General features: G+C 32.2%; 1 protein-coding gene and 1 long non-coding RNA gene across 2 annotated transcripts in view; one reads left to right on the plus strand and one right to left on the minus strand.

Moving 5' to 3' along the window:
• LOC137402126 (uncharacterized) overlaps window positions 1–27343 on the minus strand; it is a 298131-nt gene that overhangs the window by 98255 nt on the left and 172533 nt on the right. The window lies entirely within an intron of this gene.
• Window positions 512–1275, plus strand: LOC137401408 (uncharacterized). Its single transcript, XR_010979332.1, has 3 exons — window positions 512–591; window positions 857–922; window positions 1216–1275. It is a non-coding gene; the product is annotated as an uncharacterized lncRNA (long non-coding RNA).

Genomic DNA, 27343 nt, shown 5'->3' on the forward strand with positions numbered 1-27343 from the left:
AGTCAACTTTCGCGAAATTGGATTTCGCGAAATTTCACATCATATATTATATAGTCAACTTTCGCGAAAGTGAATTTCGCGAAATCTGTTTAGCTGATTTTACAATTTCGTGATCATAAATTACACAAGTTTAATCAACCATAATATTGATTCTGCTTACTATATAAGCAACGAGAAAGAATAAGTTTTTCATCTCATTTTATTTATAATAGTTTACAATGTGTGCTCGAGACAAAAACGTGGATAGACTCCTAACTCAGACAAAATGCATCGACACGTGTGTTGAGATATGGGGCTACTGCCCTTGGGGTAGAGAGGTAGATCCTGAAAAACAGAAGGCTTTTCGATTCAAGATCAAGCTTCAAAAGAAAGTAAGTACTACATTATAATATTTTACTAAATTATATTTTTGATTAAAGGAAACTTGAGAATATAAACTACATATTAAATATATTTCGAATTATAGGGTTTGCTTAAATGAAACAATTAAATTATACAAAGTAATTTTGGAAATTATTGTAGAAATCATTGGTCATGCAGCAGCAAAGAGAGGAGTTCTTTCGTAACTTCGATGTTACATTGACTTTAAAAGTAAGTATTACATTATATTTATTTCGTCTAATATCGTTGTATAATGATAAAACATGTAACTAAAGATCAAATACATTCAACAAAATTCACTCCAATTGGTATGTAGGAATGTTAAAATGAGTATCAATCTGTGAAAACAGTAATTAATATTTTGTATAACTCCACTTTAAAACAAAAGGAGTTGGAATTGAAATTCAAAGTAAGACCTGACTGTGTTTTAATTTGTCTGCATGTTCTACTCTGACTATAATCAATGCAATTGTAGGATCCTGGGCATCACCGAACTAAATATAGTCCTTTTCGGAGAAGGCTTTATGAATTTGAATCTTCAGTAAGTAGTACATTATATTTATTTCTTTATTTTAACTGAATATCCTCCTCTGTCTGTGTGTCCTAGTCTGACTATGTGATGTAACATATTTGTTTTTCTTATTGTCTGTATGTCCTACTCTAGCTGATTGCATATCCTATTCTGTCTGCATTACATCTTGCATATCATTCTATGATTCGATGACTAATGCAATTGAAATTTACAATTTAAGTTGGAGTCCATTGTGAATGTAGAGTCTACTATCTCAGCAAGGTTATAGTAATCCATCCTGACTGTAATCATTGCAATTGCAGGCTCCCGTATCTCAACAGGAAGATTCCATTCAGAAAAAGGATGGATCTTCTTCTTCTTCAGTAAGTATTACATTATATTTGATTTTTAGTTTGAATGAATGATCTAATCTGATTGTATGTCTTACTTTTACTATATCTCACTAAAAATAATGTATGTTTTGATTGTAGACAGTTCATTCTCATTCGACAATGAAAGAAGAAGAAGAAAATTGGGATTGAATGAAATTCAATAGTCTTTTTTATATTATGTTTTAGCATTTTTATATACAAAACTTTTATTCAATAACATATCCATTGATAGTAAGTTTAAATCCCTATGATATATCATCAAATAAACTATATAAAATTTAATCATAATATCATTTCCTTAACTCATTACTGTCTTGATATACAGAGTTTATAATCTTTGTTTAATTTCTCTCTGAATTCCTTCAGATTGCATGCTCCGTCAATTCTGAAAAGTTTTAATCCTGATGAAGACTTAGAGTTCATGTAAATCTCACTTCGATCCAATATCATGAGAGCTGGTGTCAACCATTGAAATGATGAGGGAATGTTATACTTTTGAGGATCGATGATCGAACATAATACCACACGCTCTCCCTTACGTTCAACGAAGAATTGCAACGCAATCTCACAATTGTCATTTTCTTCAGACTTATTTGCTTGTATTACTTCTAACGAAGCTGGAATATCCAAAACTTTTAGATCAATCCATTTCCATGGTTCTTGCATTTCCTCGGTTTTAAAAACTGTTGCAATAGGTGACGTAATTTTCTCATCTCCTTCCATATAATTTTCCTTGGATTCGAATAACCGCTTTACTACTGAACTTTTTCTTGATGATCTTCGTAATGACGTAGTTCTGTTCAATCTAGACTTGGTTGGTCTTCTATACTCTCTTTGTTTCATATTCAATTGGGAAGTTCTTTCAGAAATAATGTCGATATTCATACTATTGGAAGTTGACTCCTCAGAAGCTCCAGTAACAATCAACACTAACTAATAATACTTCATCAATTTATACATTATCTTTAAAAAAGTAGTGGAACCATAACAGCGATGGATAATTTCAGAATTTATGAAGTTTACAATCAAAATGAATATTCGTTCGCAGACACATCATTCTCATTCGGGATCGGAAAAAAGAAAATACATACAAGCTCCGACGATCTCGAAATCCATCCGCCACCGTCCGTCAACCCGTCGCCACCGAGCTCTCCGTCAATCCCCGAAACGGCACGGAAGAGCGACCTCTACCGGACGCCAACGAAATCCGATAATCCCAAATACAACCGCGAATCGTCTCGCGGCCCGACTCACCACTCGGCCACCGACACCACCACCGCGACGTCACCAACCAACTCACACCATTACTCGCACCACGAATCACACAGATCGCCATGACTCACACCATGACTCAACACCGCCTAGCTCCGCCCCCCAACTGTCAATCAAACAGATCCTGATGTGATGTCACTTCCTGCTCCCTAAGCTCCGCCTATTATGTGTAGATCTGCTCTCACTATACTACTAATAATGCACTTTAATCACAAGATATTTAACCAATTACAATTTGTGAGGAATAATAACAAAAGTAGTATAGTGAGAGCAGATCTACACATTTGTGCACTTAAAGTTGGATTTTGGGTACATTTTAGCCCGAGAACCTCGGAGAATGGTGTTGTCTGATGGAAAGTTTGGGGGGGGTAGGTGTGTGAGTGTTGGGAGCTAAGGTTATGAAGTTTGAGAGGAATTGTGGGAAGGATGCGGTGCTGGTCGAGAGGAATTGTGGGAAGGATGAGGTGAAGAGGGCGATGGTTTCGGGTTTCGATGGGTTTGGGGTTCGGGTGTCGACGAGTTGAGCGATCGATCGTCGAATGGTTGGGGTTGGGTTGGCGACCGGTGGGGTGAACGGTGTTATGTCGTTTCGGTTGAATGAACGCTGATGTTGGACGAGTTCGGGCGTGTCTATTCGTGGAATCGGTTAAGTCTCCCTTCGTTATAAAACTCTTTAAAGATGAGTAATAAAAAAGGGGAAAATCGAATGAATTATTCATTATGAAAAATTTCTTTTGAGAAGACATGAAGAGTCTTTATAGAAAACTAGATGATATAATTCAAATTTCTCCAATACTATTTATTAGTTTTGGATTTTTTCCGGTTAACGGTGAATTTTTACGAAATTTAATTCAATTTGAACATAACCCCTCGGATTGTACTTATGGTATAGCTAGTTATGAAATTATTCAAAGGTTGGGAATTACTGAACGACTTGTTCAATGGGCTTATCCATCTTCACGATCAGCGAGATATTGTGTAGGCAACTCAGCTCGTTCAAACTTTTGTGGATGGAGATCAATGCCTATTAAGTTTGTTTGTTATCATCCACAATTCGAAGAAAATAATGGTAGATTTACAGCTCCAATTAATTCTTCCACTACTCGATCCACCATCAGAACTACACATACATCCAGAATTCCTACCACCACCACAACTACACTCGCTAGTACAATTCCTACTACCACCACAACTACACTCGCTACCATCATTCTAGCAAGTGGAATCACAACTCTTCCATCATCTGAAAATCTTAAGGGAAATATAACTAATACCCCTCCAAGTAATAAAGAAAGAGGCTATGGAAATTAAAGTTTTTCTGTAGACAAATTACAGGATGTCGAAATTTTTTATCATAATCACATGCTGCTGCTAAAGTTGTAATCTAATTTTCATGCTTTCCTAAATTTTTATTCCACAATGAAAATGATATGTGAATATTGTATTGATTTTATTTTAATAATAGTATCTTAAAATATACAATAAAATATAAATTCTCCATCTTTGGAGATGAAGATTTTATTTCTAAAGGTTCTATTGATTTGCATATATATTCATTCAAAAAAAAAAAAAAAAATCTTTTTTATAAATACTAATTGTCAGTTTTCTGTGGAGATGAAGAGCTTGTCACTTCAGAATATTGTAATTCTTTCTTATCGAGAAAGAAGTATGTGCTGCTTGACTCGCTTTTCTCATCATCTTCTTTTTGTTTTGCATCATCACTGTTTAAATATATAAAACATTGAGGAATGAGAAAGGATGAAATAAATGGATAACTATATATCTTTGGTTTTAAAATTCTCAAAATCTACTTACCAAAATATACATTGAGCTAAGCCATCGTATACGTCTTGTCCACATGTGCAGGAAGGTAATCTGTCTATAGGATAATCCAATGGTAAATCCAATTGCAACTCCGTTTCACTATTTTGAGAGTTTGTTTCTTTCGAGATGTTTTTTTCATCACTTTCCTCACCATCTTCTTGATACCTGTTTAATTTTTTGAAAATCCATTGAAAATTGAGAAAAGATGATGTATATAAAATGAATAATTATATATTCATATAAAACTTTAGAATTTAAAATTTCAAAATGTACTTACCAATGTACACATTGTGCTAATCCATCATATACATGTCCACATGTACAGGAAAGTAGTCCGTGTGTACAATATTCCCATGGTGTAGCCCAAATTTGAACACAACTATCTGTACATTTCCCTTCTGACATTTTACCCTTCTCAGAATTCTGTTAGCTTATGAAGAGTGTTATGATAATAATGATTTGTTCTCGATTGCTTTTATAAAGTTGAGCATCTGTAAAACGCTTGAGTGAGTTTAATGAAAATTTATAAATAGATTACAAAACATTTCTCTATGCTTACAATTTCGCGAAAATGAATTTCGCGAAATTACACATATATATTATATAGTCAACTTTCGCGAAATTGGATTTCGCGAAATTTCACATCATATATATTATATAGTCAACTTTCGCGAAATTGAATTTCGCGAAAGTGAATTTCGCGAAATTGGATTTCGCGAAATTTCACATCATATATATTATATAGTCAACTTTCGCGAAATTGAATTTCGCGAAAAGTGAATTTCGCGAAATTGGATTTCGCGAAATTTCACATCATATATTATATAGTCAACTTTCGCGAAATTGAATTTCGCGAAAGTGACTTTCGCGAAATTGGATTTCGCGAAATTTCACATTATATATTATATAGTCAACTTTCGCGAAATTCAATTTCGCAAAAATCTGTTTGCTATTTTCGCCTCATTAATTCCTTTGGACACACCCATCATTCTTCAATTCACTATATAAGCATTGCATGATCTGATGGAATATTCTGCCTCATTAACCATCTCTTGATGCCTACTTATATTTGAGAATTTGGGTCGATCGAGCGTTGATACCATAAGGCTTGTATGCTTCAGCTAGAATTCGGTTAGTCGGCTACTCGCGATTAAGTTCGTTGAGTGTCGCTGTTTTCAGGGGCTGTTGTGTGGACAAGCGCCTTGGCATTCGACCTGATTGTTTTCCTAGGTTTACCTATGGAATTCTCCTGTTTGGTTTGGCTTAACCATTCCATAACAGCCTCTCGACCAGTAAATAGATGAAGATGATGAACTAGTAAAGAGGCATACATGGATTAATATGTGGATTATTTTGAGGATAACTCCAACTCAGCGTGAGTATATCAATATATAAAACTTATATCAAAAATGTTACGTTATTGAATCATTGGCTTTGCCGTTTCCGGTTAGTGCATGCGCACGCAGTTCTGTTTTTATCCTCGAGGATGCGTTACACGTTTTTCTAATGCTCTTGTATTGTATTCCTTATTCACATGTACTATTGTTCGTTATTCATAATATACGTTCTACAGCATTAACTACACACATATTCAACAAAAAAAGTAAATAACATTCGGTTGTATTTTTTACCAAGTTTATTTCGATATAAAGTATATATGTATATTCAATTGTAAAATATAGAAAAAAATTTTATGTCAGTTCTTCTAGTAATTTAACAATTTGGGAAGTTCCTTGAATATGTACATTGTCAATACCTTCATTTTCTTCGTTATTAAGACTTTTACTAATTTTTCCATTCCAATCATATCTATCTAGTATAGTTTTTCGAACTACATGATCTCGTGTATCTTTTTCAGAAATTTTTAGCATAACTGTTAGAAAATCTTCTATTGAACATCCTCTGCTCCAAAATATTGCAAAGAGAAGACAGTAATCTCCACATGTTGTTGAAAGAAAACCTTGGAGTAGAACATCATTCCATTTAATTAACTTTATTCCAGAAAGTTTTAAGATTTGAGCGACATCTGGATATGTTGAAGGATCTCGTCCTGTTGAATCGAAATAATTAATTTCGGATTTTGTTCGAATAACTCCTATCCAGTGTTCTCCTGGTTGATAAGAATAGTGTGTGTTAAAAATATATATTCCTCCATTCGATAAAAATTGTTCTATAAATTCATTTCTTGCACAGACAGCAAAAAAATGATTATTAGTCATGTGATCTTGGGAAAGAACATCGAAAATATTTGCTGTATTCATCCTTAGAATATGCTTCCACCACTGAGTCGAACACTAAAGTCAGAAGCGATTTCCATCATTCCATCTTTTTGTATATATGTATTAAGATAGACATTTTTTGGTGTTGCAACCCGAAAACCGATATCGATTGTTAGTGAAACATGTCTCATTAAATGAAATCCTTCGGATGAGAGATCTCCTGTCAAATCGAAAGCGTATATTGCAAGTCCAGTTTCATATTCACTCAGTCCAATTCCACTTCCTTCAGAAGAAAGATCTTTTCCCATTGCATTTAGAAGTTGTACATATGGTCGAGTATACATTCTATTTACAAAATTTGGAGTATATCGTTTTCCAAAAGGTAGTCCATCAATTTGTAGTTCTACATGACTTACATCGTAATGACCAAATTTGAAAGGATTACGATTGTATGATCCATTTTCTCCATCGTGTGATGAAAGTGAAACAAGTATTAAATTTGGTCTAAGTGTGTTATCAGCAATTTTTATTTGAGTATGGGTTAATCCAGTATTCACATTATAAGATCTGGTGTATACCCGAGAAAGAGGATACTTTGCATTAACACCATTAAGTAGTTTTTCGTTATGTAAAAGCTGAATTGTTTGGTTGATTTTTAATTTTCGAAGATGAAGTACACATTTCGTCAACTTTACTTTTCCCCCTCCTCCAGGAGTAGCTGTTGCTGCCATCAAACAATAACTTGGTTTACTTCGGTCTAGTTCTAATTTACAATTCAATCCTGGAATGAGATATCTTTCCTGTTGAAAAATGCTAAGATGGAGTCGTCCAAAAAACTCAAATGAGTTTGAACCTCTAATAAGATTCTTTCTTGCTGTAGCCGCACTATTATCGAATTCCGCACCATCTTTTGCAAGATTATCATCTTGAAACCATCCTTCTGCTTTTAATTGGTATTGTTTTGCTTCTCTGCTATTATTGAGAAGGGTTTCTATGAACGATCTCATAGGATAATCACTTGAATGTTCAACAACAGATCCATTAATTTTGAATGTTGCTGTTTTGATTAGCGAATGAAAAAACGCATCCCCTGGTACAACATTTACATTAGCAGCAGTATTGTCTAAATTGGAACCATCGTCCTTGACTACTTTTCCTTCGATTTGCAAATATGAATTACTTAAATCGATATAGTGATCTACATCTCCAGGTATTTCAATTTCAATTGGCCCATATTCACTGAGACGTGACGGAGCTAATTCACTATAATATCCGCGCTCCACCGAACTATGTGTGCCTGGAACATCAAATATACCCAAACTTTCGTTTATCGTAAAAGGAGAACCCGATATTTTTAAACCTGTTGAACCAATCTCTCCAGAACTCATCTTTCACTATTGATGTATGTCAATGAAATGAACTAAAAAATATTGAGATAATAATATATAAAGCATTTTCAAATTTTAAAAAATATTTGGAGTGGCTTTTCTCCGTCGCTTTGCAGGTTTGCTACGGTTATTTAATTTTCTTTTCCCAGGTTTTCTAACTCTTGGAATTACTACTTCATCTGTTTCTTCTTCTTCTGCTTTTGGTCTCTCTACCATGTTATTAAGATAATTGGATGCAGCATCTAACCCTTTTTTCCCTAATGAGATAGCCGTTTTTTTTGCTAGAGGCGCAACAGCTTTTGCTAATTTTTTAAATATTCCTGATAGTCGTCCATTTCCCATCACTCTCTTTCCTTTATATGGTGTCAATCCGCCATTTCCTGATTGATTAGACGTGTAATATTGAATGTAAAAGTTTTTGAGTCTTCTGGAGTATATGGAATTAATATGGAATTCATTGTTTCTTTCTGAAATGAACCGTTAGTATAACCTTCCCTCCATCAAATGGTACTTTTTCTCCATCATCACTTGTTATAAGGGTCTCTATCACATCAGTAGAAATTTTATCCACTTCAACGTAATGCGCTTGACTGAATTCTGTATAAACTCGAGAGAACTTCTTTCCACTTACTGGGACAACTCGTAGCAATCGTACATTTGCATCTCCAACGAGTCTGTTACTTACAATTGATGAATATACGTATAATGATGTAAATCCATAGTTGATATCCGGAGATGTGATGTTTCCGTGTTTTCCCACATTATAAGTTATCTTCGGATCTAATCCTAAGATATTTGCGAAATCTTGTGAAAACGAAACCTGAACACTCGAATCTCTTACATACAACATAGATTTGTTGGATATTTTGTCGTATTCGAATTCTATAGTTGGATGGAGATTGAAGGGTTTTAGAACATCATGAGTTCGTTGAATTACTTCATCTATATCTTCGTATCTTCCATTTCCAATTTTTATGTCGAAACGACGAAATCTCCCATTAAGTTCCGCTTTTGTGATGCTTATTATTCCTTCTACTACATTTGGCCAATTATTTAAAAACGATATATCTTTTAGAGCAACTTCCCATTGTCCTTCTGTAAAATCTACATATCTGGCTAGTCTAACTGTAAAGTTTGAATTAGTATTTTTAGGAAAGTCACTAAAACTAGCATCAGAAGGAAGAGTTACGAACTCCGACATTTTCAATTCTTTCAATGAAGTTCAATTCCTTATCATCCTCTTTTATTTAACAAAATCTCTTTCATTGACCCAGCTATTCAATGAATCAGGATATCCCATCCATTTAACAAGTATTTCCTTTGTTCTTCCTCGTTTCCGAGATTTGAGAATTTTCTCAATTCGAAAAAATACGGGTTTATTTACTTTCTGTAGTTCATCTTCATAAAAAGTTCCATCAACCGGTTCGTTTGCTAAATCACGTAATTTATAGATAATCGGTCTTTCAAAATCAAGCACTTCTGTAATTTGAAAAACTTCAACTGTCCAATTTATTGTGAAACCTCTTTCGAAAACTGTTCTAGCTTTACTAATACGAACGTAATCATCAATATTGAATTTGGGAGTACTGTCAGAACTATATTCTCCATTTTCATAAATCCTATTCCAGATTCTTTCTTGATTTTCATAATTTACATCATTCGGTTTTATTCCTAATGTTGTGTGAATAGTATTGTTATATGCTTTTACCATTTGTGATAAAACATCAATATATCTACGATCATCCGAATATGTCATGAATCTATACATCTTCACCCGTAATGTTTTGTTGAATCGTTCTATGATGGAAGCTTTAATTGTCTCATTCTCAGATGTAAACCATTTTACTTTATTTTCTTTCAAAACTTTTTTGACATCTCGATTATTAAACTCTTTTCCTTTGTCTGTTTGAAAAACTCTATAATTAGTTCCATCCAATACTTTTTTTAAGGCTTTTGCTACCAATATACCTGATTTGTTAACAAGAGGCTCTACCCATGCTTTTCTTGAAAAAACATCAATCATTGTAAGTAAAAATGTAATTCCATCATTTTCAGCTCGATGAGATCTAACATCCATTAAATCAGCCTGTAATTGTTCACCAACTCCTGCAACAATTGTAGGTCTTCTTCTAAATTTCGTTTTTATTTGTTTGTGTAACGTATAAGCATCTTCACCACTTAACCAATCTCTAACTTCTTGTTCGCTTTCTTTTCTCCGAAGTGCTTCATTCAGTTTTCGTGCTCCACCTAATGAAGATGGTAGATCCGGGGTATAATAGAATTCATTTAGTAAGTCGTCCATTTTCCTCTTGTTCCTACATAAGGTTTTCGTGAAGACGATCTATTCGAATTGGATTTTGATTTATTTGATAAATTCGAGTTCGACTCCTTGATAATTTTTTCAAATAAGTTATATTGTTTCTCAAATGAACTTGGAGAAAAGGGAGAAGATACAATTGAACTATCTTTAACTCGAATCTTTCTTTCAAGAAGATTTCGTAAGTTCTCAGGTTTAATCTCTCCTGTAGATCCTGTTATTTTCCCGGTTAAAGAATCATAATTTCCAGACTTTTTCAATTTTTCCAGAAGATTTTTCGCTTTAGTTCGATCTTGTTTCGAACCGAAGTCTTCAACTATTGAAGAAATGGAATAAGATCTAGAAGAATTTGACGATGGTTCTTCTTCGTTTAACTTCGGTGGTAATAATGTGTCTTCTTTTTTTGGCGATTCTTTTAAAACTGTAGAGTCTTGAGATGAATTATCTTCGGGTAATTCAGGTGTATCTTTCTTTAGAGTTTCTTTTGAATTTTGTGGAGCTGAAGGTGTTTGTGACATCATTGAAATCGGATTTCGAATAGTCGGAGACTGTTGAATTGGATAACTCCGAATTGAATTCATTTCATCTAAAAAATTTTGAAGTTCAGCTGCATACAAAATAACTTTGTTATAGTCTGAAATAGTGTTATCGTTATTAATTTGACGCATCCTATCTCTGGTCTTCTTAACCTTACTTACTCTTGGATTTTCTAATGGATTGAAACGAAGTGACGAACTATAGCCATCATTGATAATTTTTGAATCCTGTTGACTTTTAAATTGGTTCCTTTTGTACTCGTCTTCAGAAACCAAAAAAAATTTTTTTGTATACTTAGGAAAGCTCATCTTCCTGCTGAATGATTAATACAAGTTGAGGGATGGCTTTATAATCCGTTTCAATAATCCTTTTCCGTTTTGCAAAATCTTTCGTTTATATTTAAGAGGTTTGTTTTCATCGATAATATTCATCAACTCCTTTTTATGTTGACTCAGAGAATGGTATTGATTTTTCGTTAAAGGTACATTCCCATATATAATATTTTTAACAATTTCAAGTAATGTTCTAATTACTTCTTCTTTCATATGAGGTAAAGCAGAACTTGCAAGTTCATCGGTAAGACTGTTCAGTATTTGCAGAATTACTCTGTTTTTTTTCATTCTCTTAGAAAGTGGAGAATTATCCATGATAACTTAATTATTTTCTTCTTCGTGTTTTAAACAATCCTCCGAGCAATGGTTCAACTAATCCTGGGAGTATAGCACCCGCGATCGGACCTAGTAAAGCCGATAAAAACCCTCCTTTTTGCAAAAGTTGTTTCTTTTCCAAATTCGATGTTCTAGGACTAATCAGTCGAGCGATGTTTTTACTTTGTCGACTCAAAGCTTTATACTGAGCATCAGTTAGTCGTTCTTTTCTTTTAATGAGTAATTTCACACAATCAATAATTGCTAAAATTAAATCCGTTTTAGCATTTTTAATAATCGATTGTTGAGAAGAAATAGAATCTCCAACTAGAGATAATAAAGTTAGTAAATTTCGTTGAATTCTTTTTGTTTCAGCCATATCTATGTGATAATTTTAGTGATGTTATAGTAATCACTCAGAGGAAGATACAGAAGTGGTATGGTGAATATTTAAAGAGAACTTGGAATATATACTTGTTTTATTTAATTATGGAATACAAATCAAAATCGTTTGCTTAATTAGGCTTATAAATAATCATAGGCGTAGAGTCAACAGGAGGGAAATTTCCCATAATTCTCATTGTATCATCGGTTTCTTGTCGGAGGTCCAGTCTCATGAAGGAATATGGTGAAGATGTTGCATCTCGGTAGGATTCCTGAAAATATTTAACTTGTCCAGGAAAAACTTGTTTTCCTAAAAATGTGATTGATGTAGAATCCCTGGGGTTTTTCCTATAAAAAAATAGTGACTATTCAGCGAAATTGTTCTAAGTTTACCAAAGAATAAGTTTTGTGTAATAGTAAAAATACTAATATTTAGATGGTGACTTTCTCGAGTATACAAATTGTTAGCCATCTTGATATTTGATGATAATTCCTCCATTAGATCATCAATGATCATCCATCTATTTTCTCCATCTTTGGGAAAAGTACTCGGATCTTTCAATCCTTCATGAAATTCCACTCCTTTCATATCCTCAAAAGCTTCCTGCCATATTCCATAGCAATATATAATTTCGATTGGAGGAGGAGTAGATATTAATTGAGATTGTTCAATCAACCGTTTAGTTTTTCCTGATCCTGTTGGTCCTGTTATCATAGATGTGAAAGGAGAATGTAACCTCACATCAATTGATTGTAGTCCGTCTTTCTCCATGTTTTGATAATTACTAACATTTGAAGTTTTCATTTAAACTAATTATAATGATGAGGAGATGTTTCAAAAATCATACTTTCATTATTCACAAGATTTTGAAAAAATACTTCTACATAGTTCACAGTAGCATTCATCTTTTCTCCTGTAATCCGAATAAAAAAATATTCAATCAAAGATGAAGCTACAGTTATTGCAATTAATATTAAAACCACTCCAAAAAATTGAAGCAAACTTTGTCGAAGCGGTTTTGATGTAGATTTAGTGATGTTATCAAAATGATTATGTAATAATACAGCCTCTTCAACTAATCCATCTGTTTCATCTTTTTCTTCTTCACAAGAATTGTAAACTTTAGAATTATCCTTATGAATAGTTTCCATAATTTTATATTCCTTCTAGTTGAACTTCTCAATGATATAATGTTCATATATATAAAACTCTTAACTTATAAATAGTGAATGGACAGTTAATCGATTCCACGAATAGACACGCCCGAACTCGTCCAACATCAGCGTTCATTCAACCGAAACGACATAACACCGTTCACCCCACCGGTCGCCAACCCAACCCCAACCATTCGACGATCGATCGCTCAACTCGTCGACACCCGAACCCCAAACCCATCGCATCGAAACCCGAAACCATCGCCCTCTTCACCTCATCCTTCCCACAATTCCTCTCGACCAGCACCGCATCCTTCCCACAATTCCTCTCAAACTTCATAACCTTAGCTCCCAACAGTCACACACCTACCCCCCCAAACTTTCCATCAGACAACACCATTCTCCGAGGTTCTCGGGCTAAAATGTACCCAAAATCCAACTTTAAGTGCATAAATGTGTAGATCTGCTCTCACTATACTACTAACACATCTTCATCCCTAAAACATGTAATAATTGGTGTTCCACAAGGTTCTATCATGGACCCACTGTTATTCATTATATTTATTAATTATCTAGTGAAGTCTGCTCCATCACTTTAATAATAATGCACTTTAATCACAATATATTTAACCAATCACAACTTGTGAGGAATAATAACACATGTTCATCCCTAAAACATGTAATAATTGGTGTTCCACAAGGTTCTATCATGGACCCACTGTTATTCATTATATTTGTTAATTATCTAGTGAAGTCTGCTTCATCTCTTTACTAATAATGCACTTTAATCACAATATATTTAACCAATCACAACTTGTGAGGAATAATAACACATGTTCATCCCTAAAACATGTAATAATTGGTGTTCCACAAGGTTCTATCATGGACCCACTGTTATTCATTATATTTATTAATTATCTAGTGAAGTCTGCTCCATCACTTTAATAATAATGCACTTTAATCACAATATATTTAACCAATCACAACTTGTGAGGAATAATAACACATGTTCATCCCTAAAACATGTAATAATTGGTGTTCCACAAGGTTCTATCATGGACCCACTGTTATTCATTACATTTATTAATTATCTAGTGAAGTCTGCTCCATCACTTTAATAATAATGCACTTTAATCACAATATATTTAACCAATCACAACTTGTGAGGAATAATAACACATGTTCATCCCTAAAACATGTAATAATTGGTGTTCCACAAGGTTCTATCATGGACCCACTGTTATTCATTATATTTGTTAATTATCTAGTGAAGTCTGCTCCATCACTTTACTAATAATGCACTTTAATCACAAGATATTTAACCAATTACAATTTGTGAGGAATAATAACACATCTTCATCCCTAAAACATGTAATAATTGGTGTTCTACAATGTTCTATCATGGACCCACTGTTATTCATTATATTTGTTAATTATCTAGTGAAGTCTGCTCCATCACTTTATTAATAATGCACTTTAATCAAAAGATATTCAACCAATCACAATTTGTGAGGAATAATAACACATCTTCATCCCTAAAACATGTAATAATTGGTGTTCTACAAGGTTCTATCATGGACCCACTGTTATTCATTATATTTGTTAATTATCTAGTGAAGTCTGCTCCATCACTTTACTAATAATGCACTTTAATCACAAGATATTTAACCAATTACAATTTGTGAGGAATAATAACACATCTTCATCCCTAAAACATGTAATAATTGGTGTTCCACAATGTTCTATCATGGGCCCACTGTTATTCATTATATTTATTAATTATCTGGTGAAGTGTGCTCCATTACTTTACTAATAATGCACTTTAATCACAAGATATTTAACCAATTACAATTTGTGAGGAATAATAACACATCTTCATCCCTAAAACATGTAATATTTGGTGTTCTACAAGGTTCTATCATGGGCCCACTGTTATTCATTATATTTATTGTCTGGTGAAGGATGCTCCATCACTTTACTAATAATGCACTTTAATCACAAGATATTTAACCAATTACAATTTGTGAGGAATAATAACACATCTTCATCCCTAAAACATGTAATAATTGGTGTTCTACAAGGTTCTATCATGGGCCCACTGTTATTCATTATATTTATTAATTATCTGGTGAAGTGTGCTCCATCACTTTACTAATAATGCACTTTAATCACAAGATATTTAACCAATTACAATTTGTGAGGAATAATAACACATCTTCATCCCTAAAACATGTAATAATTGGTGCTCCACAAGGTTCTATCATGGGCCCACTGTTATTCATTATATTTATTAATTATCTAGTGAAGTCTGCTCCATCACTTTACTAATAATGCACTTTAATCACAAGATATTTAACCAATTACAATTTGTGAGGAATAATAACACATCTTCATCCCTAAAACATGTAATAATTGGTGTTCTACAAGGTTCTATCATGGGCCCACTGTTATTCATTATATTTATTAATTGTCTGGTGAAGGATGCTCCATCACTTTACTAATAATGCACTTTAATCACAAGATATTTAACCAATCACAATTTGTGAGGAATAATAACAAATGTTCATCCCTGAAACATGTAATAATTGGTGTTCCACAAGGTTCTATCATGGGCCACTGTTATTCATTATATTTATTAATTATCTGGTGAAGTGTGCTCCATTACCTTTCTAATAATGCACTTTAATCAAAAGATATTTAACCAATCACAATTTGTGAGGAATAATAACACATCTTCATCCCTAAAACATGCAATAATTGGTGTTCCACAAGGTTCTATCATGGACCCACTGTTATTCATTATATTTATTAATTATCTGGTGAAGTGTGCTCCATCACTTTACTAATAATGCACTTTAATCACAAGTTATTTAACCAATCACAATTTGTGAAGAATAATAACACATGTTTATCCCTAAAACATGAAATAATTGGTGTTCTACAAGGTTCAATCATGGGCCCACTGTTATTCATTATATTTATTAATTATCTGGTGAAGGATGCTCCATCACTTTACTAATAATGCACTTTAATCACAAGATATTTAACCAATTACAATTTTTGAGGAATAATAACACATGTTCATCCCTAAAACATGTAATAATTGGTGTTCCACAAGGTTCAATCATGGACCACTGTTATTCATTATATTTATTAATTATCTAGTGAAGTGTGCTCCATCACTTTACTAATAATGCACTTTAATCACAAGATATTTAACCAATCACAATTTGTGAGGAATAATAACACATGTTCATTCCTAAAACATGTAATAATTGGTGTTCTACAAGGTTCTATTATGGACCCACTGTTATTCATTATATTTATTAATTATCTAGTGAAGTGTGCTCCATCACTTTACTAATAATGCACTTTAATCACAAGATATTTAACCAATCACAATTTGTGAGGAATAATAACACATGTTCATTCCTAAAACATGTAATAATTGGTGTTCTACAAGGTTCTATTATGGACCCACTGTTATTCATTATATTTATTAATTATCTGGTGAAGTGTGCTCCATCACTTTACTAATAATGCACTTTAATCACAAGATATTTAACCAATTACAATTTGTGAGGAATAATAACGCATCTTCATCCCTAAAACATGTAATAATTGGTGTTCTACAAGGTTCTATCATGGGCCCACTGTTATTCATTATATTTATTAATTATCTAGTGAAGGGTGCTCCATCACTTTACTAATAATGCACTTTAATCGGAAGACATTTAACCAATCACAATTTGTGAGGAATAATAACACATCTTCATCCCTAAAACATGTAATAATTGGTGTTCTACAAGGTTCTATTATGGACCCACTGTTATTCATTATATTTATTAATTATCTAGTGAAGGGTGCTCCATCACTTTACTAATAATGCACCTTAATCACAAGATATTTAACCAATCACAATTTGTGAGGAATAATAACACATCTTCATCCCTAAAACATGTAATAATTGGTGTTCTACAAGGTTCTATTATGGACCCACTGTTATTCATTATATTTATTAATTATCTAGTGAAGTGTGCTCCATCACTTTACTAATAATGCACTTTAATCGGAAGACATTTAACCAATCACAATTTGTGAGGAATAATAACACATCTTCATCCCTAAAACATGTAATAATTGGTGTTCTACAAGGTTCTATTATGGACCCACTGTTATTCATTATATTTATTAATTATCTAGTGAAGGGTACTCCATCACTTTATTAATAATGCACTTTAATCACAAGATATTTAACCAATCACAATTTCTGAGGAATAATAACGCATCTTCATCCCTAAAACATGTAATAATTGGTGTTCTACAAGGTTCTATTATGGACCCACTGTTATTCATTATATTTATTAATTATCTAGTGAAGTGTGCTCCATCACTTTACTAATAATGCACTTTAATCGGAAGACATTTAACCAATCACAATTTGTGAGGAATAATAACACATCTTCATCCCTAAAACATGTAATAATTGGTGTTCTACAAGGTTCTATTATGGACCCACTGTTATTCATTATATTTATTAATTATCTAGTGAAGGGTACTCCATCACTTTATTAATAATGCACTTTAATCACAAGATATTTAACCAATCACAATTTCTGAGGAATAATAACGCATCTTCATCCCTAAAACATGTAATAATTGGTGTTCTACAAGGTTCTATCATGGGCCCACTGTTATTCATTATATTTATTAATTATCTAGTGAAGGGTGCTCCATCACTTTATTAATAATGCACTTTAATCACAAGATATTTAACCAATCACAATTTGTGAGGAATAATAACACATCTTCATCCCTAAAACATGTAATAATTGGTGTTCTACAAGGTTCTATTATGGACCCACTGTTATTCATTATATTTATTAATTATCTGGTGAAGGGTACTCCATCACTTTATTAATAATGCACTTTAATCACAAGATATTTAACCAATCACAATTTCTGAGGAATAATAACGCATCTTCATCCCTAAAACATGTAATAATTGGTGTTCTACAAGGTTCTATCATGGGCCCACTGTTATTCATTATATTTATTAATTATCTAGTGAAGGGTGCTCCATCACTTTATTAATAATGCACTTTAATCACAAGATATTTAACCAATCACAATTTGTGAGGAATAATAACACATCTTCATCCCTAAAACATGTAATAATTGGTGTTCTACAAGGTTCTATTATGGACCCACTGTTATTCATTATATTTATTAATTATCTAGTGAAGGGTACTCCATCACTTTATTAATAATGCACTTTAATCACAAGACATTTAACCAATCACAATTTCTGAGGAATAATAACGCATCTTCATCCCTAAAACATGTAATAATTGGTGTTCTACAAGGTTCTATCATGGACCACTGTTATTCATTATATTTATTAATTATCTAGTGAAGTCTGCTCCATCACTTTATTAATAATGCACTTTAATCACAAGACATTTAACCAATCACAATTTCTGAGGAATAATAACGCATCTTCATCCCTAAAACATGTAATAATTGATGTTCTACAAGGTTCTATCATGGGCCCACTGTTATTCATTATATTTATTAATTATCTAGTGAAGGGTGCTCCATCACTTTATTAATAATGCACTTTAATCACAAGATATTTAACCAATCACAATTTGTGAGGAATAATAACGCATCTTCATCCCTAAAACATGTAATAATTGGTGTTCTACAATGTTCTATCATGGGCCCACTGTTATTCATTATATTTATTAATTATCTGGTGAAGTGTGCTCCATTACTTTACTAATAATGCACTTTAATCACAAGATATTTAACCAATTACAATTTGTGAGGAATAATAACGCATCTTCATCCCTAAAACATGTAATAATTGGTGTTCTACAAGGTTCTATCATGGGCCCACTGTTATTCATTATATTTATTAATTATCTAGTGAAGTGTGCTCCATCACTTTATTAATAATGCACTTTAATCAAAAGATATTCAACCAATCACAATTTGTGAGGAATAATAACACATCTTCATCCCTAAAACATGTAATAATTGGTGTTCTACAAGGTTCTATCATGGACCCACTGTTATTCATTATATTTGTTAATTATCTAGTGAAGTCTGCTCCATCACTTTACTAATAATGCACTTTAATCACAAGATATTTAACCAATTACAATTTGTGAGGAATAATAACACATCTTCATCCCTAAAACATGTAATAATTGGTGTTCCACAATGTTCTATCATGGGCCCACTGTTATTCATTATATTTATTAATTATCTGGTGAAGTGTGCTCCATTACTTTACTAATAATGCACTTTAATCACAAGATATTTAACCAATTACAATTTGTGAGGAATAATAACACATCTTCATCCCTAAAACATGTAATATTTGGTGTTCTACAAGGTTCTATCATGGGCCCACTGTTATTCATTATATTTATTGTCTGGTGAAGGATGCTCCATCACTTTACTAATAATGCACTTTAATCACAAGATATTTAACCAATTACAATTTGTGAGGAATAATAACACATCTTCATCCCTAAAACATGTAATAATTGGTGTTCTACAAGGTTCTATCATGGGCCCACTGTTATTCATTATATTTATTAATTATCTGGTGAAGTGTGCTCCATCACTTTACTAATAATGCACTTTAATCACAAGATATTTAACCAATTACAATTTGTGAGGAATAATAACACATCTTCATCCCTAAAACATGTAATAATTGGTGCTCCACAAGGTTCTATCATGGGCCCACTGTTATTCATTATATTTATTAATTATCTAGTGAAGTCTGCTCCATCACTTTACTAATAATGCACTTTAATCACAAGATATTTAACCAATTACAATTTGTGAGGAATAATAACACATCTTCATCCCTAAAACATGTAATAATTGGTGTTCTACAAGGTTCTATCATGGGCCCACTGTTATTCATTATATTTATTAATTGTCTGGTGAAGGATGCTCCATCACTTTACTAATAATGCACTTTAATCACAAGATATTTAACCAATCACAATTTGTGAGGAATAATAACAAATGTTCATCCCTGAAACATGTAATAATTGGTGTTCCACAAGGTTCTATCATGGGCCACTGTTATTCATTATATTTATTAATTATCTGGTGAAGTGTGCTCCATTACCTTTCTAATAATGCACTTTAATCAAAAGATATTTAACCAATCACAATTTGTGAGGAATAATAACACATCTTCATCCCTAAAACATGCAATAATTGGTGTTCCACAAGGTTCTATCATGGACCCACTGTTATTCATTATATTTATTAATTATCTGGTGAAGTGTGCTCCATCACTTTACTAATAATGCACTTTAATCACAAGTTATTTAACCAATCACAATTTGTGAAGAATAATAACACATGTTTATCCCTAAAACATGAAATAATTGGTGTTCTACAAGGTTCAATCATGGGCCCACTGTTATTCATTATATTTATTAATTATCTGGTGAAGGATGCTCCATCACTTTACTAATAATGCACTTTAATCACAAGATATTTAACCAATTACAATTTTTGAGGAATAATAACACATGTTCATCCCTAAAACATGTAATAATTGGTGTTCCACAAGGTTCAATCATGGACCACTGTTATTCATTATATTTATTAATTATCTAGTGAAGTGTGCTCCATCACTTTACTAATAATGCACTTTAATCACAAGATATTTAACCAATCACAATTTGTGAGGAATAATAACACATGTTCATTCCTAAAACATGTAATAATTGGTGTTCTACAAGGTTCTATTATGGACCCACTGTTATTCATTATATTTATTAATTATCTAGTGAAGGGTACTCCATCACTTTATTAATAATGCACTTTAATCACAAGATATTTAACCAATCACAATTTCTGAGGAATAATAACGCATCTTCATCCCTAAAACATGTAATAATTGGTGTTCTACAAGGTTCTATCATGGGCCCACTGTTATTCATTATATTTATTAATTATCTAGTGAAGGGTGCTCCATCACTTTATTAATAATGCACTTTAATCACAAGATATTTAACCAATCACAATTTGTGAGGAATAATAACACATCTTCATCCCTAAAACATGTAATAATTGGTGTTCTACAAGGTTCTATTATGGACCCACTGTTATTCATTATATTTATTAATTATCTGGTGAAGGGTACTCCATCACTTTATTAATAATGCACTTTAATCACAAGATATTTAACCAATCACAATTTCTGAGGAATAATAACGCATCTTCATCCCTAAAACATGTAATAATTGGTGTTCTACAAGGTTCTATCATGGGCCCACTGTTATTCATTATATTTATTAATTATCTAGTGAAGGGTGCTCCATCACTTTATTAATAATGCACTTTAATCACAAGATATTTAACCAATCACAATTTGTGAGGAATAATAACACATCTTCATCCCTAAAACATGTAATAATTGGTGTTCTACAAGGTTCTATTATGGACCCACTGTTATTCATTATATTTATTAATTATCTAGTGAAGGGTACTCCATCACTTTATTAATAATGCACTTTAATCACAAGACATTTAACCAATCACAATTTCTGAGGAATAATAACGCATCTTCATCCCTAAAACATGTAATAATTGGTGTTCTACAAGGTTCTATCATGGACCACTGTTATTCATTATATTTATTAATTATCTAGTGAAGTCTGCTCCATCACTTTATTAATAATGCACTTTAATCACAAGACATTTAACCAATCACAATTTCTGAGGAATAATAACGCATCTTCATCCCTAAAACATGTAATAATTGATGTTCTACAAGGTTCTATCATGGGCCCACTGTTATTCATTATATTTATTAATTATCTAGTGAAGGGTGCTCCATCACTTTATTAATAATGCACTTTAATCACAAGATATTTAACCAATCACAATTTGTGAGGAATAATAACGCATCTTCATCCCTAAAACATGTAATAATTGGTGTTCTACAATGTTCTATCATGGGCCCACTGTTATTCATTATATTTATTAATTATCTGGTGAAGTGTGCTCCATTACTTTACTAATAATGCACTTTAATCACAAGATATTTAACCAATTACAATTTGTGAGGAATAATAACGCATCTTCATCCCTAAAACATGTAATAATTGGTGTTCTACAAGGTTCTATCATGGGCCCACTGTTATTCATTATATTTATTAATTATCTAGTGAAGTGTGCTCCATCACTTTATTAATAATGCACTTTAATCAAAAGATATTCAACCAATCACAATTTGTGAGGAATAATAACACATCTTCATCCCTAAAACATGTAATAATTGGTGTTCTACAAGGTTCTATCATGGACCCACTGTTATTCATTATATTTGTTAATTATCTAGTGAAGTCTGCTCCATCACTTTACTAATAATGCACTTTAATCACAAGATATTTAACCAATTACAATTTGTGAGGAATAATAACACATCTTCATCCCTAAAACATGTAATAATTGGTGTTCCACAATGTTCTATCATGGGCCCACTGTTATTCATTATATTTATTAATTATCTGGTGAAGTGTGCTCCATTACTTTACTAATAATGCACTTTAATCACAAGATATTTAACCAATTACAATTTGTGAGGAATAATAACACATCTTCATCCCTAAAACATGTAATATTTGGTGTTCTACAAGGTTCTATCATGGGCCCACTGTTATTCATTATATTTATTGTCTGGTGAAGGATGCTCCATCACTTTACTAATAATGCACTTTAATCACAAGATATTTAACCAATTACAATTTGTGAGGAATAATAACACATCTTCATCCCTAAAACATGTAATAATTGGTGTTCTACAAGGTTCTATCATGGGCCCACTGTTATTCATTATATTTATTAATTATCTGGTGAAGTGTGCTCCATCACTTTACTAATAATGCACTTTAATCACAAGATATTTAACCAATTACAATTTGTGAGGAATAATAACACATCTTCATCCCTAAAACATGTAATAATTGGTGCTCCACAAGGTTCTATCATGGGCCCACTGTTATTCATTATATTTATTAATTATCTAGTGAAGTCTGCTCCATCACTTTACTAATAATGCACTTTAATCACAAGATATTTAACCAATTACAATTTGTGAGGAATAATAACACATCTTCATCCCTAAAACATGTAATAATTGGTGTTCTACAAGGTTCTATCATGGGCCCACTGTTATTCATTATATTTATTAATTGTCTGGTGAAGGATGCTCCATCACTTTACTAATAATGCACTTTAATCACAAGATATTTAACCAATCACAATTTGTGAGGAATAATAACAAATGTTCATCCCTGAAACATGTAATAATTGGTGTTCCACAAGGTTCTATCATGGGCCACTGTTATTCATTATATTTATTAATTATCTGGTGAAGTGTGCTCCATTACCTTTCTAATAATGCACTTTAATCAAAAGATATTTAACCAATCACAATTTGTGAGGAATAATAACACATCTTCATCCCTAAAACATGCAATAATTGGTGTTCCACAAGGTTCTATCATGGACCCACTGTTATTCATTATATTTATTAATTATCTGGTGAAGTGTGCTCCATCACTTTACTAATAATGCACTTTAATCACAAGTTATTTAACCAATCACAATTTGTGAAGAATAATAACACATGTTTATCCCTAAAACATGAAATAATTGGTGTTCTACAAGGTTCAATCATGGGCCCACTGTTATTCATTATATTTATTAATTATCTGGTGAAGGATGCTCCATCACTTTACTAATAATGCACTTTAATCACAAGATATTTAACCAATTACAATTTTTGAGGAATAATAACACATGTTCATCCCTAAAACATGTAATAATTGGTGTTCCACAAGGTTCAATCATGGACCACTGTTATTCATTATATTTATTAATTATCTAGTGAAGTGTGCTCCATCACTTTACTAATAATGCACTTTAATCACAAGATATTTAACCAATCACAATTTGTGAGGAATAATAACACATGTTCATTCCTAAAACATGTAATAATTGGTGTTCTACAAGGTTCTATTATGGACCCACTGTTATTCATTATATTTATTAATTATCTAGTGAAGTGTGCTCCATCACTTTACTAATAATGCACTTTAATCACAAGATATTTAACCAATCACAATTTGTGAGGAATAATAACACATGTTCATTCCTAAAACATGTAATAATTGGTGTTCTACAAGGTTCTATTATGGACCCACTGTTATTCATTATATTTATTAATTATCTGGTGAAGTGTGCTCCATCACTTTACTAATAATGCACTTTAATCACAAGATATTTAACCAATTACAATTTGTGAGGAATAATAACGCATCTTCATCCCTAAAACATGTAATAATTGGTGTTCTACAAGGTTCTATCATGGGCCCACTGTTATTCATTATATTTATTAATTATCTAGTGAAGGGTGCTCCATCACTTTACTAATAATGCACTTTAATCGGAAGACATTTAACCAATCACAATTTGTGAGGAATAATAACACATCTTCATCCCTAAAACATGTAATAATTGGTGTTCTACAAGGTTCTATTATGGACCCACTGTTATTCATTATATTTATTAATTATCTAGTGAAGGGTGCTCCATCACTTTACTAATAATGCACCTTAATCACAAGATATTTAACCAATCACAATTTGTGAGGAATAATAACACATCTTCATCCCTAAAACATGTAATAATTGGTGTTCTACAAGGTTCTATTATGGACCCACTGTTATTCATTATATTTATTAATTATCTAGTGAAGTGTGCTCCATCACTTTACTAATAATGCACTTTAATCGGAAGACATTTAACCAATCACAATTTGTGAGGAATAATAACACATCTTCATCCCTAAAACATGTAATAATTGGTGTTCTACAAGGTTCTATTATGGACCCACTGTTATTCATTATATTTATTAATTATCTAGTGAAGGGTACTCCATCACTTTATTAATAATGCACTTTAATCACAAGATATTTAACCAATCACAATTTCTGAGGAATAATAACGCATCTTCATCCCTAAAACATGTAATAATTGGTGTTCTACAAGGTTCTATTATGGACCCACTGTTATTCATTATATTTATTAATTATCTAGTGAAGTGTGCTCCATCACTTTACTAATAATGCACTTTAATCGGAAGACATTTAACCAATCACAATTTGTGAGGAATAATAACACATCTTCATCCCTAAAACATGTAATAATTGGTGTTCTACAAGGTTCTATTATGGACCCACTGTTATTCATTATATTTATTAATTATCTAGTGAAGGGTACTCCATCACTTTATTAATAATGCACTTTAATCACAAGATATTTAACCAATCACAATTTCTGAGGAATAATAACGCATCTTCATCCCTAAAACATGTAATAATTGGTGTTCTACAAGGTTCTATCATGGGCCCACTGTTATTCATTATATTTATTAATTATCTAGTGAAGGGTGCTCCATCACTTTATTAATAATGCACTTTAATCACAAGATATTTAACCAATCACAATTTGTGAGGAATAATAACACATCTTCATCCCTAAAACATGTAATAATTGGTGTTCTACAAGGTTCTATTATGGACCCACTGTTATTCATTATATTTATTAATTATCTGGTGAAGGGTACTCCATCACTTTATTAATAATGCACTTTAATCACAAGATATTTAACCAATCACAATTTCTGAGGAATAATAACGCATCTTCATCCCTAAAACATGTAATAATTGGTGTTCTACAAGGTTCTATCATGGGCCCACTGTTATTCATTATATTTATTAATTATCTAGTGAAGGGTGCTCCATCACTTTATTAATAATGCACTTTAATCACAAGATATTTAACCAATCACAATTTGTGAGGAATAATAACACATCTTCATCCCTAAAACATGTAATAATTGGTGTTCTACAAGGTTCTATTATGGACCCACTGTTATTCATTATATTTATTAATTATCTAGTGAAGGGTACTCCATCACTTTATTAATAATGCACTTTAATCACAAGACATTTAACCAATCACAATTTCTGAGGAATAATAACGCATCTTCATCCCTAAAACATGTAATAATTGGTGTTCTACAAGGTTCTATCATGGACCACTGTTATTCATTATATTTATTAATTATCTAGTGAAGTCTGCTCCATCACTTTATTAATAATGCACTTTAATCACAAGACATTTAACCAATCACAATTTCTGAGGAATAATAACGCATCTTCATCCCTAAAACATGTAATAATTGATGTTCTACAAGGTTCTATCATGGGCCCACTGTTATTCATTATATTTATTAATTATCTAGTGAAGGGTGCTCCATCACTTTATTAATAATGCACTTTAATCACAAGATATTTAACCAATCACAATTTGTGAGGAATAATAACGCATCTTCATCCCTAAAACATGTAATAATTGGTGTTCTACAATGTTCTATCATGGGCCCACTGTTATTCATTATATTTATTAATTATCTGGTGAAGTGTGCTCCATTACTTTACTAATAATGCACTTTAATCACAAGATATTTAACCAATTACAATTTGTGAGGAATAATAACGCATCTTCATCCCTAAAACATGTAATAATTGGTGTTCTACAAGGTTCTATCATGGGCCCACTGTTATTCATTATATTTATTAATTATCTAGTGAAGTGTGCTCCATCACTTTACTAATAATGCACTTTAATCGGAAGACATTTAACCAATCACAATTTGTGAGGAATAATAACACATCTTCATCCCTAAAACATGTAATAATTGGTGTTCTACAAGGTTCTATTATGGACCCACTGTTATTCATTATATTTATTAATTATCTAGTGAAGGGTGCTCCATCACTTTACTAATAATGCACTTTAATCGGAAGACATTTAACCAATCACAATTTGTGAGGAATAATAACATATCTTCATCCCTAAAACATGTAATAATTGATGTTCTACAAGGTTCTATCATGGGCCCACTGTTATTCATTATATTTATTAATTATCTAGTGAAGGGTGCTCCATCACTTTACTAATAATGCACTTTAATCACAATATATTTAACCAATCACAATTTGTGAGGAATAATAACACATGTTCATCCCTAAAACATGTAATAATTGATGTTCTACAAGGTTCTATCATGGGCCCACTGTTATTCATTATATTTATTAATTATCTGGTGAAGTGTGCTCCATTACTTTACTAATAATGCACTTTAATCACAAGACATTTAACCAATTACAATTTGTGAGGAATAATAACGCATCTTCATCC

The sequence above is a fragment of the Watersipora subatra genome, chromosome 8 (assembly GCF_963576615.1).
Source record: "Watersipora subatra chromosome 8, tzWatSuba1.1, whole genome shotgun sequence".
NCBI lineage: Eukaryota > Metazoa > Bryozoa > Gymnolaemata > Cheilostomatida > Watersiporidae > Watersipora > Watersipora subatra.